At 36.7% G+C, this 17491-nt stretch overlaps 1 protein-coding gene across 1 annotated transcript in view; it reads right to left on the bottom strand.

The window, feature by feature from the left end:
- ATRN (attractin) overlaps positions 1-17491 on the bottom strand; it is a 159026-nt gene that overhangs the window by 128669 nt on the left and 12866 nt on the right. The window lies entirely within an intron of this gene.

Genomic DNA, 17491 nt, shown 5'->3' with positions numbered 1-17491 from the left:
GTACTTTGCCTTCCCCCTAGTTACAATGGATAGGGTTACACCCTCTACCTGGGTGCAGGATTCTAAAACTCTACTCAATCAAGGGCCTCACCAGAACAAACCTAATTCTAAACCCCACGCTATACTTTTTCTATCTACTGGATCAGCATAAGACTGGCTGTTGGATTCGCTTCTTAAAAAACAAACTTCCTTCTCATGTTCTCAAGCTATTCCCTTTTTTTTTTTTTTTTACTTTTACAACAAAGGTCTTCTTAAGAATTATCTACTGTTGGGAATTCCCTGAGGTCCACTGGTTAGGATTCCATGCTTTCACTGCCAAGGGTGTGGGTTCAATCCCTGGTATGGGAAATAAGATCCTGCAAGCTGCACAGTACAGCCAAAAAAACCCCAAACAAACCAAAAAACAAACAAACAAAGAAAAAACCACAAAGAATTATCTACTCTCGCTGACAATACTCTTACCTTGTAACTTCTTAACCCCATTCCAATGGGGTCTAACCCTCACCCCTCCTCTGAAATCCTTCTGTTAAGGTATAGAGGAGTAAATTCTCAGATCCCTTATTTCATTCTCAGATCCCTTCTTACTTCACTCTCCTACACATCTGAAGTAGCTGATGACTCCCTCTTTATTTTTTTGTTTGCATTTAATCTTTTGTTTTCTTCCAATTTTATTGAGATACAATTGACATACAGCACTATATAAGTTTAAGGTGTATAGTATAATGATTTGACCTACATACTTCATGAAATGATTATCACAATAAATTTAGTGAACATCCATCATCTCATATAGATACAATATTAAAGAAATAGAAAACAAAGTTTTTCCTTGTGATGAGAACACTTAGGATTTAGTCTCTTAATAACTCTCATATATAACATACAGCAGTGTTAATTAAATGCATCATGTACATCCTTAGTACTTCCTTATCTTATAACTAGAATTTTGTACCTTTTGACTACTTTCATTCAATTCCCCCTCCCCCCACCCCCTGCCTCTGGTAACCACAAATCTGATCTTTTTTCCTGTTTGTTTCTGAAGTATAATCGACCTACAACACTTTGTTAGTTCCTGTTACACAACACAGTGTTTTAATACTTCTATACATTTCAAAATTATCACAATGATAAGTCCAGGTACAGTATGTCATCATACAAAGATATTACATAGTTATTGACTATAGTCACCACACTGTACATTTCATACTTGTGATTCATTTGCAACTCTAAGTTTGTGTCTCTTAATCTCCCTCACTTCTCTCCTCCTCCACTCCCCTCCCCTCTAGCAACCACCTGTTTGTCCTCTGTATATACAACTCTGTTTGTTTTGTTTTGTGTCATCTGTTTTGTTTTTTAGATTCCATATGTAAGTGAACTCATACAGTATTTGTCTTTCTCTTATTTCACTTAGCATAATATGCTCTAGGTCCATCCACGTTGTCACAAATGGCAAGATTTCATTCTTTTTAGAGCTGAGTAATATTCGATTGCATATATACACCACACCTTTATCCATTCATCTATTGATGGGCACTTAGGTTGCTTCCATATATTGGCTATTGTAAATAATGCTGCAATGAACATAGGGATATATATATCTTTTCTAACTGGTGTTTTCTTTTCTTTGGATAAAATACCCAGAAGAGGAATTGCTGGATCATATGGTGGCTCTTTTTAATTTTTGAGGAATCTTCATACTGTTTTCCATAGTGGCTGCACCAATTTACATTGCCACCAACAGTGCACAGGGTTCCCTTTTCTCCACATCCTCACCAATTCTTGTTATTTGTTGTCTTTTTGAAAATAGCCATTCTGAATGGTGTGAGGTGGCATCTCATTGTGATTCTGATTTGCACTTACCTGATGATTAGTGATGTTGAGCATCTTTTCATGTGCTGTTGGCCATCTGTATGTTTTCTTTGGAAAAATGTCTATTCAGATCCTCTGCCCATTTTTAGTCAGGTTGTTTCTTTGTTTTTTCATATTGAGTTGTATGAGTTCTTTGTATATTATGGATATTAACCCCATATTGAAAATACCATTTGTAAATACGTTCTCTCACTCAGTAGGTGGCCTTTTTGTTTTGTTGATAGTTTCCTTCACTGTGCAAAAGATATTTAGTTTGATGTAGTCCCATTTGTTTATTTTTGCTTTTGTTTCCCTTGCCTGAGGAGACATATCCAAAAAAACTAAGACTGATGTCAAAGAGCATACTGCCTATGTTTTCTTGTAGAAGTTTTATGGTTTCATGTCTTAAAGTCTTTAATCCATTTTGAGCTTATTTTTGTGCATGGTGTGAGAGCAGTCCAGTTTCTTTTGCATGTAGCTGTCCAGTTTTCACAACACCATTTATTAAAGAGGCTGTCTTTTCCCCATTGTATATTCTTGCTTCCTTTATCATAGATAATTGCCCATATAAGTGTGAGCTCATTTCTGGGCTCGCTATTCTGTTCCACTGATGTATATGTCTGTTTTTGTGCCAGTACCATACTGTTTTGATTACTGTAGCTTCGTAATATAGTTTGAAACCAGGGAGCCTCCCTCTTTCTTAAAACACTTTCTCCACTTGGTTTCCCAAACCCTACACTCTGGACTCACAGGCAGCTTCTTCTCAGTCCCCTTTCGTAATTCCAACTGCTTATCCCAATATCTAAATGTAGGAATGCCCCAAGGCTCCAACCTCAGTCTGCTTCTCTACCTAAATTCTGGGTCACTGGGTAAGTGATCTCAAACTGTCTCAAAGCCTTAAGTACCAACTGCATATATTTTTTACAACAAAACTATCATCTCTATGATTGGAACACCATTCTCCTGGTTATGCCAGGCAAAAACTATGAACAATACAGGCATATTATCTGTAAAAAAAATTATATTTTATTTTCTCCTTTCTAACATTTTTATTATATTTTATTATCTTCTTGTCTTATTACAACTGGTTAAGATCTCCATTATTACACTGAAAAGAACTGGTAATGGTAAGTATCCCTGTTTTGTTCCCAATCTCAGGGGAAAGCTTTCAACATTTCACCCTGCAGTGTGATATTTACCCTAAATTCTTTGTATGAAGTCTTCACCAGATTAAGGAAGTAATTTTCTATTCTTTTTTTTCTTTCTTTTTTTCTTTTTTTAAATTTATTTGGCTACACCGGGTCTTAGTTGCAGCACGTGGGATCTTCATTGCCACATGCTGGATCTTCGTTGCAGCATGTGGCATCTTTAGTTGTGGCATATGGTATCTTTTAGTTGTGGCATGCAGGATCTAGTTCCCTGACAAGGGATCTCCCTGACCAGGGATCAAACCCGGGCCCCCTGCATTGGGAGTGCAGAGTCTTAACCACCAGACCACCAGGGAAGTCCTTATTCTTTAAACTAAAGATTTTTTTTTTTACCACTAATGAGTACTGAACTCTATTTTCTTTTTAAAAAACTGTCCATCTAATGAAATGATCATTTGGTTTTTCTCCTTTATTCTGTTATATCGACCTTGAATTTCTCAAATCCAAGAAACCCAAAGTTGGGTTCAATTTGGTCATGATTCTTTTTACATTTTGCTGGATACAGTTTGCAAATATTTTAATTTTTTTTAATATGTTTGTAAGTTAGACTGACCTGTTGCTTTCCTTCTTTGTCAGGTTTTGATAACAAACATATGCTGGCTGCATAAAAACAATGGATTTCACCTCTCTTCCTATGTTCTAGAAGAGTCTGTGTAAGACTGGTCCTATAAAAGTTTGCAAGAATTTACTATTGAAGCCATCTGGGCCTGGAGTTGTCTTTCTAGTAAATTAGTTTTACTAGAGTTTGTCATTCCATTTAAATTTTTCAAATTTATTGGAATAAACTTGTTAATAATATCCTCGTATGATTTTTCCAATGTCTGTAGGATCCATAGTGATGGCCCCTTTATCATCACTGATATCAGTAATTTCTGTTTCTTTTTCTCTTTATCAATCTCTCTAGCAGTTTATCAATTTTACTAGTCTTTTAACACTTACCTTTGTTAATCCTCTGTATTGTATAGGTTTTATATTAATTTTTCTCTTATCTATATTATTTCATTCCCATGACTTTAAGTATATTTTGTAGTGCTTTTTCTATTTTCTTGAGTTGATAACTTAGATCACTGATTCAATCTTTCTTCTTTTTTAATGTATGCATTTAAAGCTGTAACTTTCATTCTCAGCACAGCACTAGTGGTATCCCAAAGCTTTGAGATAAAATATTTTCATTACCATCTGGTTTGAAATATTTTCAAATTACTGGGGTGGTTTCTTCTTCGATTCATGAACATTAGAAGAGTACAGTAACTGTATAGTGCAGTATTCTCTGTATGTCAATTAGGCCAAGTGTTTTCAAATCTTTCTTCTGTTAGTTACTGAGAGAGGAGTATTTTTAACATCAATGGATGTAAAAAAGCAGGAAGAAAATCTGATGAGGAGCAGGATATGTGCATGGTCTTAAAGTGTCTCCTCACATACTGCTTAACAGTTCCAAGGAGGAATTAGTGGAAAAATAAGACAATATCTCAAACAGGAAAATAAAATATAAAAAATAAGGGACAGATAGGCATTGTATGCCTCCATATGTGATACCGTGAGAAGGATACCTCCCCACCTAAGCAGCATCCCGGCCAAGGACACATAACTTGAATCTAACCATGAGGAAACATGAAACAAAAGCAAAATTTTTAAAACTGAATTAAAACTGGGGGGCTGTATGTATGAAAAAATGCCAATATCATTAAAAACAACAAACAACAACAAAGAAAGGCAGTAGAAATGTTTTAGATCAGGGGCTGGCAAACTATAGCCCTTGGGCAAAATCCAGCCTGCCATTCGTTCATGAAAATCTTATTGGAACACAGCCACAATCTTTTGCACACTTACTGGCAATGGCTGTTCAGTGCTACAATAGCAGAAGTGAGCAGTTGTGATCAAGACAAAGCCAAAAATACTTACTATTTGGTCCTTTACAGAAAAGGTGTGCTGACCCCTGTTCCAGATTAAAGCAGGCTAAAGAGACATGACAATCAGATGCAATACCTAACCCTAGACTGGATCTTGTACTGGAGGCAGGGAAATGACAGAAAGGTCATTACTCGGTCAGTTGACAATGGGGAATACAAACAGTAGATAAAAGCATTATATCAATGTCAGATTTACTGACGGTGAAAACTATACCTTAAGACTTAAGTCTCTTAATCACTATTCTTAGAAAATACATGCTAAAGTATTTTAAAGGGTCAAGAGCCATGATACATACACACACACACACACACATATACAGCTTATTCTCAAATGCTTCAAGGAAATAAACTGTGTATGGGAGTGTGTTTGTGTGTGAGACAGAGAGACACATACAGAGAGAGGGAATGATTAGGTATTTTTCATCCCTTTGTCTCTCTGTATTTCTGTCCAGTTATTTTATTCCAATATATTTTGCAATCCACTGATTCTCTCTTCATCTGTGTCTAAGGTTCCTAAAATCAGTAAATGTATTTTCAGTTTCCACTAACTTCTTTTCTATACTTTCTAATTCTCTGATGAAATTGTTCATCTTGTCATTTAAATTCTTAAAGATAGTTATTTTTTATCTCAAAGCCTGTTTCTAATCATTACTACTGCTGGCTTCCTGGTGTGTGTGTGCCTCCACTAATGTCCTTTTCCTGTTCCAAGGGCCAATCCAGAATCCTACACTGCATTTAGTTGTTATGTCTTCTTAGTCTCCCTGAGCCTCTTTTTTTTTAATAATTTAAATTTTAGTTGAAATAATAGATTCACACGCAGCTATAAGAAAAAATACAGTGATTCCTTGTACACTTTAACCAGTTTCCTCGAATGGTAACACTTTTCCAAAACTACAGTATAATGTCACAACCATAATACTGACATTGATAAATCAATCTTATTCAGATTTCCACAATTTTACTTATACTCATGTGTGTACATGTGTGTTTGTGTAAGTTCTGTACAATTTTGTCACCTGTGTAGATTCATGTATCCACCACCACAGTCAAGATACGCACAGTTCCAACAATACATGGATTCCTCATATTGCCCTTTAATAACCACACACACCTGCCTCCCACATCTTCCTCACACACTCGCTATCCTTAATCCCTGCCAATGTTTAATCTGTTAATTTTATCTTTATGCAGTGTTTCTCTTTGTCTCTGGTAATTTTCTATACTCTAAAATCTAATCTATCAAATATTAATAAAGCCATTCCTGCTCTTTTTAAAAGTAATGTTTACAAGGTATAATTTTTCCATTCTTTTACTTTCTACCTACTACATTGTTGAATTTGAAGTGACTTTCCCACAAGCAGCATATAACTTGGTCACGTTTTTTCATCACTACTGATATGTTAATGCTTAAGTCTCCCACTCTATCTGATGTTTTATATTTGTTTTCTCTGGATCTCATTCTTCTGTTTCTCTCTTTTGCCTTCCTGTGAGTCATCTGAACATTTTTAAAGATTTTACCTTGATTTATGTATACTGTTTTTATCTTTTTGTATAGTTTTCTCAGTGGTTACTCTAGGTATTAGAATATATATATGTGATTTATAACAATCTTTTTTTTAAAATAAATTTATTTATTTTATTTATTTACTTTTGGCTGCATTGGGTCTTCATTGCTGCACACGGGCTTTCTATAGTTGTGGCGAGCGGGGGCTACTCTTCGTTGCGGTGCACGGGCTTCTCATCGCAGTGGTTTCTCATGTTGCGGAGCACGGGCTCTAGGTGCGTGGGCTTCAGTAGTTGTGGCATGCGGGCTCAGTTGTTGTGGCTCGTGGGCTCTAGAGCACAGGCTCAGTAGATGTGGCACACGGGCTTAGCTGCTCTGTGGCATGTGGGATCTTCCCAGACCAGGGCTCAAACCCATGTCCCCTGCACTGGCAGGCAGATTCTTAACCACTGCACCACCAGGGAAGCCCAAAAATCTTCTAGTAATAAAGTTTTACCACTTTGAGTGGAGTATGGAAACCTCTCTTCCATTTAGGTCCTTTATCTTTTCTATCATCATATTTAGTATCAAACGGTTTTATGTTTTTGATTCAATCATCAATGACTGCTAAAATTCAGGAGGAAAAGGAGAGTCTATTATTGTATGCATCGATATTTCTACCCTCTCCATCATCTCTTTCCTGACGCTCCAAGATTCGTTCCTTTATTGTTTCTTTAGGTCTGCTAGCAACAACTTCTTTTAGTTTTTCATCACCTGAGAATGTTTTATTTCCCTTTAATTCCTGAGTGACAACTGTGCTAGATACAGAATTCACAATTGACAGTTCTTTTATTTCAGCACTTGAAATATTGTGCCACTTCCAATGGCACCCATGGTTTCAAATGAGAAATCTATTGTTATTTGAATTGGTATTCCCCATAGGTACGGCATCATTTCTATCTGGCTACTTTCAAGACTTTTCTTCTTTGTCTTTAGGTTTCTGGCCCTCTATTCTATTCCACTTATCTGTCTGTTCCTTCACCAATACCACAATGTCTTGTGGTACCATTGTAGCTTTATAGTAAGCCTTGCTGTCAGGTAGTGTCAGCCCTCAAACTTTGCCCTCCTCCTTCAATCTTATGTTGGCTATTCTGGGTCTCTTGTCTCTCCATATAAACTTTAGCATCAGTTTGTCAATATCCGCAAAATAATTTGCTAAGATTCTGAATAGGATTACATTGAATTTATAGATCAAGTTGGGAAGAACTGATATCTTGACAACACTGAGTCTTTTGATCCATGAACAAGCAACATCTCTCCATTTATTTAGTTCTTTGATTTTGTTCATCAGAGTTTTGTTGATTTCCTCATACAGATCTTATACATATTTTGTTAGACTTATCCCCAGTATTTCACTTTTGGGAGTGCTGATGTAAATGGCATTGTTCCTAAATTCAAATTCTACTTCCTCATTGCTGATACACAGGAAAGCAGTTGACTTCTGTGTATTAACCTTGTGTCCTGTGCCTTTAGATTTCAAGAGTTTAATTCAAGATGCATTTGGTGTAGATTTCCTTGGGTTTATCCTATATGGGACTTGCACAGTTTCTTGGGTCTGTAGATTTGTTTCTTTTGCCAAATTTGGTAAATTTTCAGCCATATTTCTTTCAAATACTCTTTCAGCCCCATTCTCTTTCTCTTTTCCTTCTGGGACTTCAGTTACACTAATGTTATATTGTTTGTCCTTCATAGATCATTTTTTCTAGTCGGTTTTCTGTTTAGATTGGGTGAATTCTATGGTTTTGTTCTCAGGTTTGCTGATGCTACCATCTATTATTCATGGTCACTCTACTATTGAGCCCATCCAGCCACTTCGTTGCTGTTGCTGCTACTGTGTTTTTCAATTCTAAAATTTCCATTTGGTTCTAATATCATTTTAAATTTGGTTCTAATTAATTTTATTTGGTTTGTTGCTAAGATTTTGGTTTTTTGTTTCAAGATATTTTAAATTGATTTTGAAGCATTTTTATAACAGCTAGTTTAAAATTCTGAGAAAATTTCAACATCTGATTCACCATGTGTTGGTGTCTGTTGCCTTTTCTAATTCAAGTTGCAGTTTCCTTTGTTATTGGTATGATGAGTGATTTTCTATTGTATCTTGAACATTTTGTCTATTATGTTAGAACATCACTAACATAGGGTCTTATTAAATCTTTTATTTTAGCAGGTTGTCACCCTGTTTAGTTTTAGCATGTGGATCTTGGCCTACTTTTCTGGGCTATTGTTCAAATGGCAGGTTAATTTTCAGAGCCTTTGTGGTCTTATTTGGCTTGCTTTGTTTATCTGGTGCCACTGGGCTCCTGTTGGTCCCTGCTAGTGCTGCCTGAGGGGGCAAAAGGAGTGTTGCCAAGTGTCTCTTGGTGGGGAAAGTCTGTGATGGCCCTAGGTTGCCCCTCAGTTTCCAAGTGTCTCTGAGTAGTAAAGGCAAGTCTTGAGCCCACAGAGACAAACAGGCTTCCCAGAATGTGCCCTTTGCTACAGCTGGACCCCTCTTGCCAGTTCCACCCATCTGCCCCTGTGTCTCTTGGGTAGGGGAGAAGCAGCTCAGGCCCACATAGCCAAAGAGACTTAGGACTAGGCCAGTTGTAGCTGTGTCCTTTTTGCCAGTAGTGCCCACCTTGGGGTCTTTGGGTTGGGGAGGAGAGTCTCAAGCCCTCAAGGAGAAAGACGCTTCTCAGACTAGAATGCTTACTGCAGCAGAGTCTCTCTTGTCAGTTCTGCCTACCTGCCTTGATATCTCTCAGCAGAAAAGGGAAGTCTCAAGACAGGTGGGAAGGAGTATGCTTCTCCTCAGCACTCATATTCAGTGGGGGCTCATAGTTGATCCCCCTTGCCAATGGTATTGAATTTGCATGATGTTTTCAGAGGGACTCCCATTTGATTCACGGGAGGCATGAACCTACCTGGACTGTGTTCTGTTGTTAGGTCAGGGTGGGGAGGTCAGGAAACACCAGAACTAGGTGGCCTTCTTCTGTGGGGGGAATGCAAAATGCTATGGCTATGCTGTTCTTTCAGTCCTACGGTCCCGAACCAGATCACCTTCCTAGAACCATTCACAGTTCTCCTTTGGTTGTCTTCTGCACAAATTCCAGGACTTATAGTTGGATTTAGCTGGGGAAAATGGGTATATACCATCTCGTCTGTACTGGAAGTCTCCCTATGGGTCTTTTCAATTATCTATTTTCTCTCGATTTTCAGTCAGTTCTTTCATTTTTATATATCTTTTTTTTTATTGAATGCCAGACTAAGTTTTATAAATATTTACCACATTATAAATATATACTATAGTTACATATAAATATATCATATATTATCACTAAGTATATAAAAACTATACAGATAACCTGAATCAATGATTGATGACAGTGTCTTCCTCCAGAGAAGTTTTATATCTGCTTCTAGCAAGCACCAAAGCTAGGAACAGATCTTAATCCAATCAAGGATTGAGGTGATTTGAAAGCTTGGCTTCAGCTTTTTTTGAGAGCTGATCTATTTTGAGTTCACCCTTAAGCATAAAGTGTAGTCTATCCTTCAGGGTTCCCAGTTAAAAGCTTGGGGTGTTTTCCAGTATTCTTTGCAAGCTCTGAACTCCAATTCTGTCTCCCAATTCTGCATGACTACCAAAAACTCTGCTTAGTATCTCAGCCTCTCTGCCACCACTTTCTGCTCAACCTCTTAGCTACATGTTTCAAATCGGCCAATCACTCCATGGGGAAACCTATACCAAAAGTTGGCCTCACCCCTCTGTGCTCTCCTTTTCTCCAAAATTTTGGCCTCTCAAGTCCTTGTTGTCTGCCTTGCTCACTCTCCAAAGCTTCCAAACAGACTTTTAAAAAATATTTTTCCAGCTTTTCTAGTTGTTCTCAGTTGGCGTGCTGCCTTAGAAAAAGCTATTCTACCATTGATAGAAACAGAAATCTCCCCAATAGCTTGTGATGTGATATGATAATATGTTCCAGGCTCATACTATAGATTTTCTGACTCCAACCTGAAATAAGTCATTTTTCCAAGGTACCCCAAGTTCCTTCTAGTGAGAATTATTTTTTAAGAGAACAAAGTCTGACACTAGAAGTGCTTAATGCTACTTAGCTTAATTTCTGAGATTTTTCAGTAGAGAGAATTAGGAAATACATTTTTAAAAGGGAAAAAATACATCATGATCTCATACTGACATTTCCAACTCAAATTTAGGATCCTAGAATTCTTACCCAACTCTCTGATTATATCTCTTTTCCATTCAAAAATCTAGGGTCTCAATCCAATATAAGTATTCACTTGTTTACTTTATGATACACACCTCCAGAATAACAATACCAATATTACTACCAGTTAGATGATTACTAAAAACAGTTTATGATATCTTTGCAGTTCCTTATCTTTGGGAGTATATACCACTAGAAACATCCAAATTGCTATGCTTCAAGGTGACTTGAAATAGTCTCTATGTGCTTCAGCCTCAAACTTGATATACATTTAGGTTCACATTTCATTTTGCATTTGATTTTTAGGAATTACCTTTTTTCTCATTTTATTTCATTTTTGTTTTATAATATGGTAAGGCATTTGCATGATTCTAAAACCTAATCCACAAAGTACATTCAGAAGTCTAGGTTCTATACCTGTTTCTGCACCTCATTCCCTCCCTTTCCATAGAGTCATTCCCTTGTTTGGTCTATGTATATACACAACAATGTAGGTGTATATATTTGTATAGCCTCTTTATTTGAAAACTAGTAGCATACAATGCCATTGCTTTGCTCCTTGCTTTTTCCATTTAACAATACAGTCTTGACATGACCACATAGCTGATATGTAGATTATCCTCATTCCTTTTTATAGCTACTCCATTGTGTGGACATACCATATTTTATTTAACTAGTCCTCTTAGTGATCTGAGCCCAGACTAACCTGCTACTGAATTTTGTTTCATAATTCAGGTTCACATAAAAATGCAAATAGTCTCAGGAGGACAGATCAACTAATCTGCTGGTATTCTGGCCTCTGCTGTCACAGTATTAAGCAAAGAAGTTAACTATATAACCAAGAAACAAAATACACTAACAAATTTAGCCCCTGCCCAAATCCATGATATAGGGTTCTCAACTGGAGTATACAACAAAATCACCCACAGAGGCTTAAAAAACAAACAATAAATGATAGGGCCACAACACTAACCACTCTCAGTTGGGACCCAGCATTGCATTAGTGTCTTTAAAAGCTCCACAGGGGCTTCCCTGGTGGCGCAGTGGTTGAGAATCTGCCTGCCAATGCAGGAGACATGGGTTCGAGCCCTGGTCTGGGAAGATCCCACATGCCGCGGAGCAACTAGGCCCGTGAGCCACAATTACTGAGCCTGCGCGTCTGGAGCCTGTGCTCCACAACAAGAGAGGCCGCGATAATGAGAGGCCCGCGCACCGCGATGAAGAGTGGTCCCCACTTGCCACAACTAGAGAAAGCCCTCGCACAGAAACGAAGACCCAACACAGCCATAAATAAAATAAATAAATAAATATTTAAAAAAAAAAAAAAAAAAAAAAAAGCTCCACAAATGATTCTAGTACATACTCTGAATTAAGAACAAATCTTCCACATACAATCTTGGAATTTCTAGGTGTTAAAGTAAGTGGCTGAATTTTTGACACCAATACTAAAAATATTTCTACATTCTAAACTTTCATTTTTAGTTAGAAATTTTTGACCTAATAATTCTTTAAAATCAACATACAATGAGAAAAGTTCATCATGAAAATTTATAGTAATAGCCCTAAAATGTAACAGATTAAACACATCCTAATTATTTAAAAATAATAAATCTATAACTATTATGAGTGCTATATGCTTTAATGTTTAGAATATCTTACTATAACCATCCATAATGATAATCAAAACTACCACAAAGTAATATGGATCCCTTACATTTGTAAAAAATAACAAATCATCTACCTTGAAAGACTCCATAAAAGGGACACTTCCTTTGCTCAAATCCTGGGCTCTGTCCTTGGAGTTGCCCTGAATCCAGTTCTCTATGATCCCCCTAAATGCAATCCCATATGCATTCACAGCTTTCTCTAGCGTCTATATGATAATAACTGCCCAAACTATATTTCTAGCACAAAGCTAGACCCATTTCAAACCAATATTTCCTATATTAAAAATTTAAGTAATTAAATCCACTTCTTTTTACCTCTTGGTTTTTCTTTTTTTCCCCCACAATTTTGTCATCATCCACCCTATCTTTCAAAACTTATCAACTCTTCCTTTACCTCACCCCATTCACTCAGCCTACAAAACCACTCCCATTTTTGTCCCTCTTCTCTCCCCATTTTGTCCCTCTTCTATCCCTAGGCCAATGATGCCCCAGATTAAATTCTCATCCAAGCTTATTCTCCTACAATAGCTCAGCCCAACTCCCTGATCTGGCCAGTTCTCTATAGAGACGATCTTAAATTCTGTCCCCAAACATATCAGCATTTAAGGGTGAAGACAAAATAAAGACAATAGACAAAATGTGATACCCTTGCCAAAAGAAAACCTCATGAACATAGATATAAAAACCCAAAACAAAATATTACCAAATCAAATCCAGAAAATCTATATTAAAAAATATATCATGGCCAAATTGAGTTCATTTCAGGGATATAAGGATGGTCAAACAATTAGGAAGTCTATCAGTGTAACTTAACACATTAACAGATTAAAGGACAAAAGCTATATGATCACTGGTCACCTACTACGTGCCAGGCACTATTCTAGAAGATTTCTTTGAAGTCAGAAACAAGACTGTTCAACAATGTCCTATAGACCTTAAACAATTCAATAATTAGACAAGAAAAAGAAGCACAGAGTATACAGATCAGAAATAAACTATTACGGGCTTCCCGGGTGGCGCAGTGGTTAAGAATCCGCCTGCCAATGCAGGGGACACGGGTTTGAGCCCTGGTCCGGGAAGATCCCACATGCTGAGGAGCAACTAAGCCCATGTGCCACAACTACTGAGCCTGCGCTCTAGAACCCACGAGCCACAACTACTGAGCCCACGTGCTACAACTACTGAAGCCCACGCGCCTAGAGCCCGTGCTCTGCAACATGAGAAGCCACCGCGATGAGAAGCCTGTGCACCGCAACGAAGAGTAGCCCCCGCTTGCCGCAACTAGAGAAAGCCTGCGTACAGCAATGATGACCCAGTGCAGCCGAAAATAAATAAATAACATAAATAAATTTATTTTAAAAAAAAGAAAGAAACTATTACAATTTATTGGCAGCACGATTATCAACATTGAAAACTTAGTAGAATTCACAAGCTCTAAGTACTGCAAGAATTTCAGAAGGTTTCCTAGATGTAAGTTCAATATACAAGAAAATCAATTCTGCTTTTGCACTTCTACCATCACAATGATGGTAAGAATCAGACAGTTTCTGGTTCAAGGAGGATTAGAGAGTTTTGACACCCCATCCCTACCAGATAAGCCCAGCTAAGCTCCTGCCTAGACCCATACAGGTAAGCTCACTAGAGATCAGCCAAGTCACCCAGATAACCACAGAGACTTATGAGCTAAATATTGTTTACTGTTATAATGATAATACTGATAAAAATAAAAATCAAAAATTTCATTCCTATGTACTACAGTAATCAATTAGGTTTAGCAATAGCAACAAAATTATATATCTAGGGGTAAATCCAATAAAAGTATGTGAGATGATTTTGAAAAAAAATATAAGAATTTACTTAAAGACATAAAAGATACCTAAATAAATGGAAATATAAAGCATGTTCTAGATGAGAAGACTCTATTGATAAAGATGACGAACTTCTCCAGGCTAATCTCAATATCAGGTGAAATTCCAATCAAAAATCTCAACAAGGATTTTTGTTGAAATAAAAGGAACAAAGGGCTAAAAACAACCAAGAGAAATGTGAAGTTTTATGTAACTAAGGTGTATTTCAAATCTGTAGGGAGGAAAGTATACTATTATATAAATGGGACTGGGACAACTGCTTACCAAATAAAAATAACTAAATTAGGTCATTACAACAAACTATACATAAAAATAAATTACAGGCAGAAGAAAGATCAAAAAATGAAAAAGCAAATATTTTTTAATGTTGAGGAAGAAATACAGGAGAATATCTTGACAAGGTCAGTAAAGGAAAGGAATTTTTTAATATAACAAAAAAAGCACAAGCCATAAAGGAAAAAAAGTGATAAAACTGACTACACTAAAATTTAAATTTCTGTTAAAAAGACACCATAAAGAAAGTTAAAGACAAGCCATAATTGCTGCTGGTAATGTAAGTTGGCTAAATCTCTATGGAAAGCTTTTTGGCAATACCTAACAAAATCTAAAATGCACATATCCCTCTGATAAAGCAATTCTACTTCTGAGAACTAAACCTAAAGATACACCCAGAAATGTGTGAAATGACATGTATAAAGGTCATTCAACACCTTTATATAAATTAAGACACAACCATACAATGGAATACCAAAGAATTTTGTTTTCAAATGTACTGGTATGAATCTCTAAGATATGCTGCTCAGTGAGGATGGAGAGGGAAAAGCAAAGTACAGATTATTGGGGAAATATGCCATTCTTATGTAAAAAGGAAGGAGGAAGAACATACAAAATATGCAATTGTTTATATATGCTGCTAACATATCTGGAAAGCTACACAACTGATGACAGACTATTCCCAGAGAGGGAAAGGAAAACTTTCTACCATATACCGCTTTGTAGCTTTTGAATGCATTACCAATTTTAAAAAAGGCCATATTTCATCTGTTCTAAGATATGCCTTTTTTTTCTCATTTAATATCTCTGAAATCAAGGTGCTTCTTAGAACTGATACCAATATCTTAATAATACTAGAAACATTTTTCTTTCTTAGTAGTACATAAAATAATGGTGTATCTTATAATTGATGGCATCTTAGATTCAACAAAATTAAGTAAAAAATTCTTAATAAATTTTTTTAAAATATAATTTTGGATTTACAGAAAAGTTGCAGAGATGATACAGTGAATTCCCAGACACCTCTTATCCAGTTTCACCTAATGATAACATATTAAATTACTATGATACATTTGCCAGACTAAGAAACCAATATTGGTACTTTTCTATTCCCTAAACGCCAGACTTTATTCCAAGTTCTCCAGTTTTTACACTAATATACTATTTTCTGTTCCAGGATACCACATTACATTTATTCATCATGTCTCCTTTGTCTCCCCTGGTCTATGACAGTTTCTTAGTGTTTCCTTGTTTTTCATGACCTTGACAGTTTTGAGATAGTGTACTATCAAGCATTTTGTGGAATGTCCCTCAATTTGTCTGATGTTTTTCTCATGATTACATTGGGGTTATGGGGCTTTTGGAAAAATGCCACAGAAGCAATATACCCTCCTAATCACATCATATCAGGGGGCACATGATATCAACACATTTTACCACAGCACTGTTAACCCTGATCATTTGGTCAAGGTAGTGCTTGCCAAGTTTCTCCACTGCAAAGTTACTATTTTTCCCCTCTCCATATTCTACTCTTTGGATAAGATTCACTAAATACGGCCTATACTCAAGGAGGGCAGTGGAGAGAAATTAAGCTCTGCATCCTAGAGGGGGAAGTATCTGCTTATAATATTCAGAATTCTTCTGTAATATTTGTTCCTTCTTATCAATTATTTATCCAATCAATTATAGGTAAAATTTTTAAACTGTGAAATAAAATAAGCCATTTACTAAAAGAAGATCATTGCTGCATATATAATCCCACGATTAATATACAGAATATATGAAGAACTCCTATGAACTAATTTAAAAATCAACCCAAATGACAAATGGGCAAAAGGCAAGAAAAAGCAATTCAAATGAACATAAACCAAATATGGCCTTTAAACATATTGAAAGATAGTCACTCTTACTAGTAATCAAGAGAATGCAAAATAAAACCACCATATACAATTTCATACCCATCAGATTGGAGTGAAAAAAGAACTAGAACACCCAAACATGAACGAGTAAAATGAATCCCAACATGGGAGTAAAATCTAGACCAATCCCTTTTAAGAACAATTTAGTAATATCTAAAATTGAAGTGCTCTGACCCAGCAATTTTACTCCTATAATGACTAAGTAACAAATCCTTTTGAAAGTCAGGTGGTTTCCAATTTTTTGCTTACAACAAAACTGAAGGCAGATATCTCAGCTGTTGCCTGGTACATACTTAAAACAAATTTGCGATGAAAGACTATCATTTGACTTTTGGCATATAATTTTAAAGGAGTTCAAATACTTGAGAGACCCTGCCACAACAAAGTTTCTTCCATTTAAAGATACTTATTTGGGACTTCCCTCGTGGTCCAGTGGTTAAGAATCCGTCTTGCAATGCAAGGGACACAGGTTCGATCCCTGGTCAGGGAACTAAGATCCTACATGCCACAGGGAAACTAAGCCTGCGCGCCACAACTAATGAAAGATCCCGCGTGCCACAACTAAGGCCCATCACAGCCAAAAAATAAATAAATAAATATTTTAAAAAATAATTTTAAAAACTTATTTATGTTAACAAGATTTATTAGTTTTACATTTACCAAAGGGGAAAAAAGGGATTAATATTTACACTAAACTCTGTCTCATTCTAACAGTAAATTATTTCATCACAAATTTTTTTTTTTTGGCTGCGTTGGGCCTTCATTGCTGCGCGAGGGCTTTCTCCAGTTGCGGTGAGCGGGGGCTACTCCTCGTTGCGGTGCGCGGGCCTCTCATTGTGGTGGCTTCTCTTCTTGTGGAGCACAGGCTCTAGGCGCGCAGGCTCAGTAGTTGCGGTGCATGGGCTTAGTTGCTCTGCAGCATGTAGGATCCTCACGGACCAGGGCTCAAACCCGTGTCCCTGCATTGGCAGGTGGATTCTCAACCACTGTGCCACCAGGGAAGTCCCTCATCACAGATTTTTAAAAGTACTATCCATCTCAACAAGAGATGCT

Source organism: Eubalaena glacialis, chromosome 13 (assembly GCF_028564815.1).
Source record: "Eubalaena glacialis isolate mEubGla1 chromosome 13, mEubGla1.1.hap2.+ XY, whole genome shotgun sequence".
Taxonomy (NCBI): Eukaryota; Metazoa; Chordata; class Mammalia; order Artiodactyla; family Balaenidae; genus Eubalaena; species Eubalaena glacialis.
This window is presented reverse-complemented; position numbering and strand designations above follow the sequence as displayed.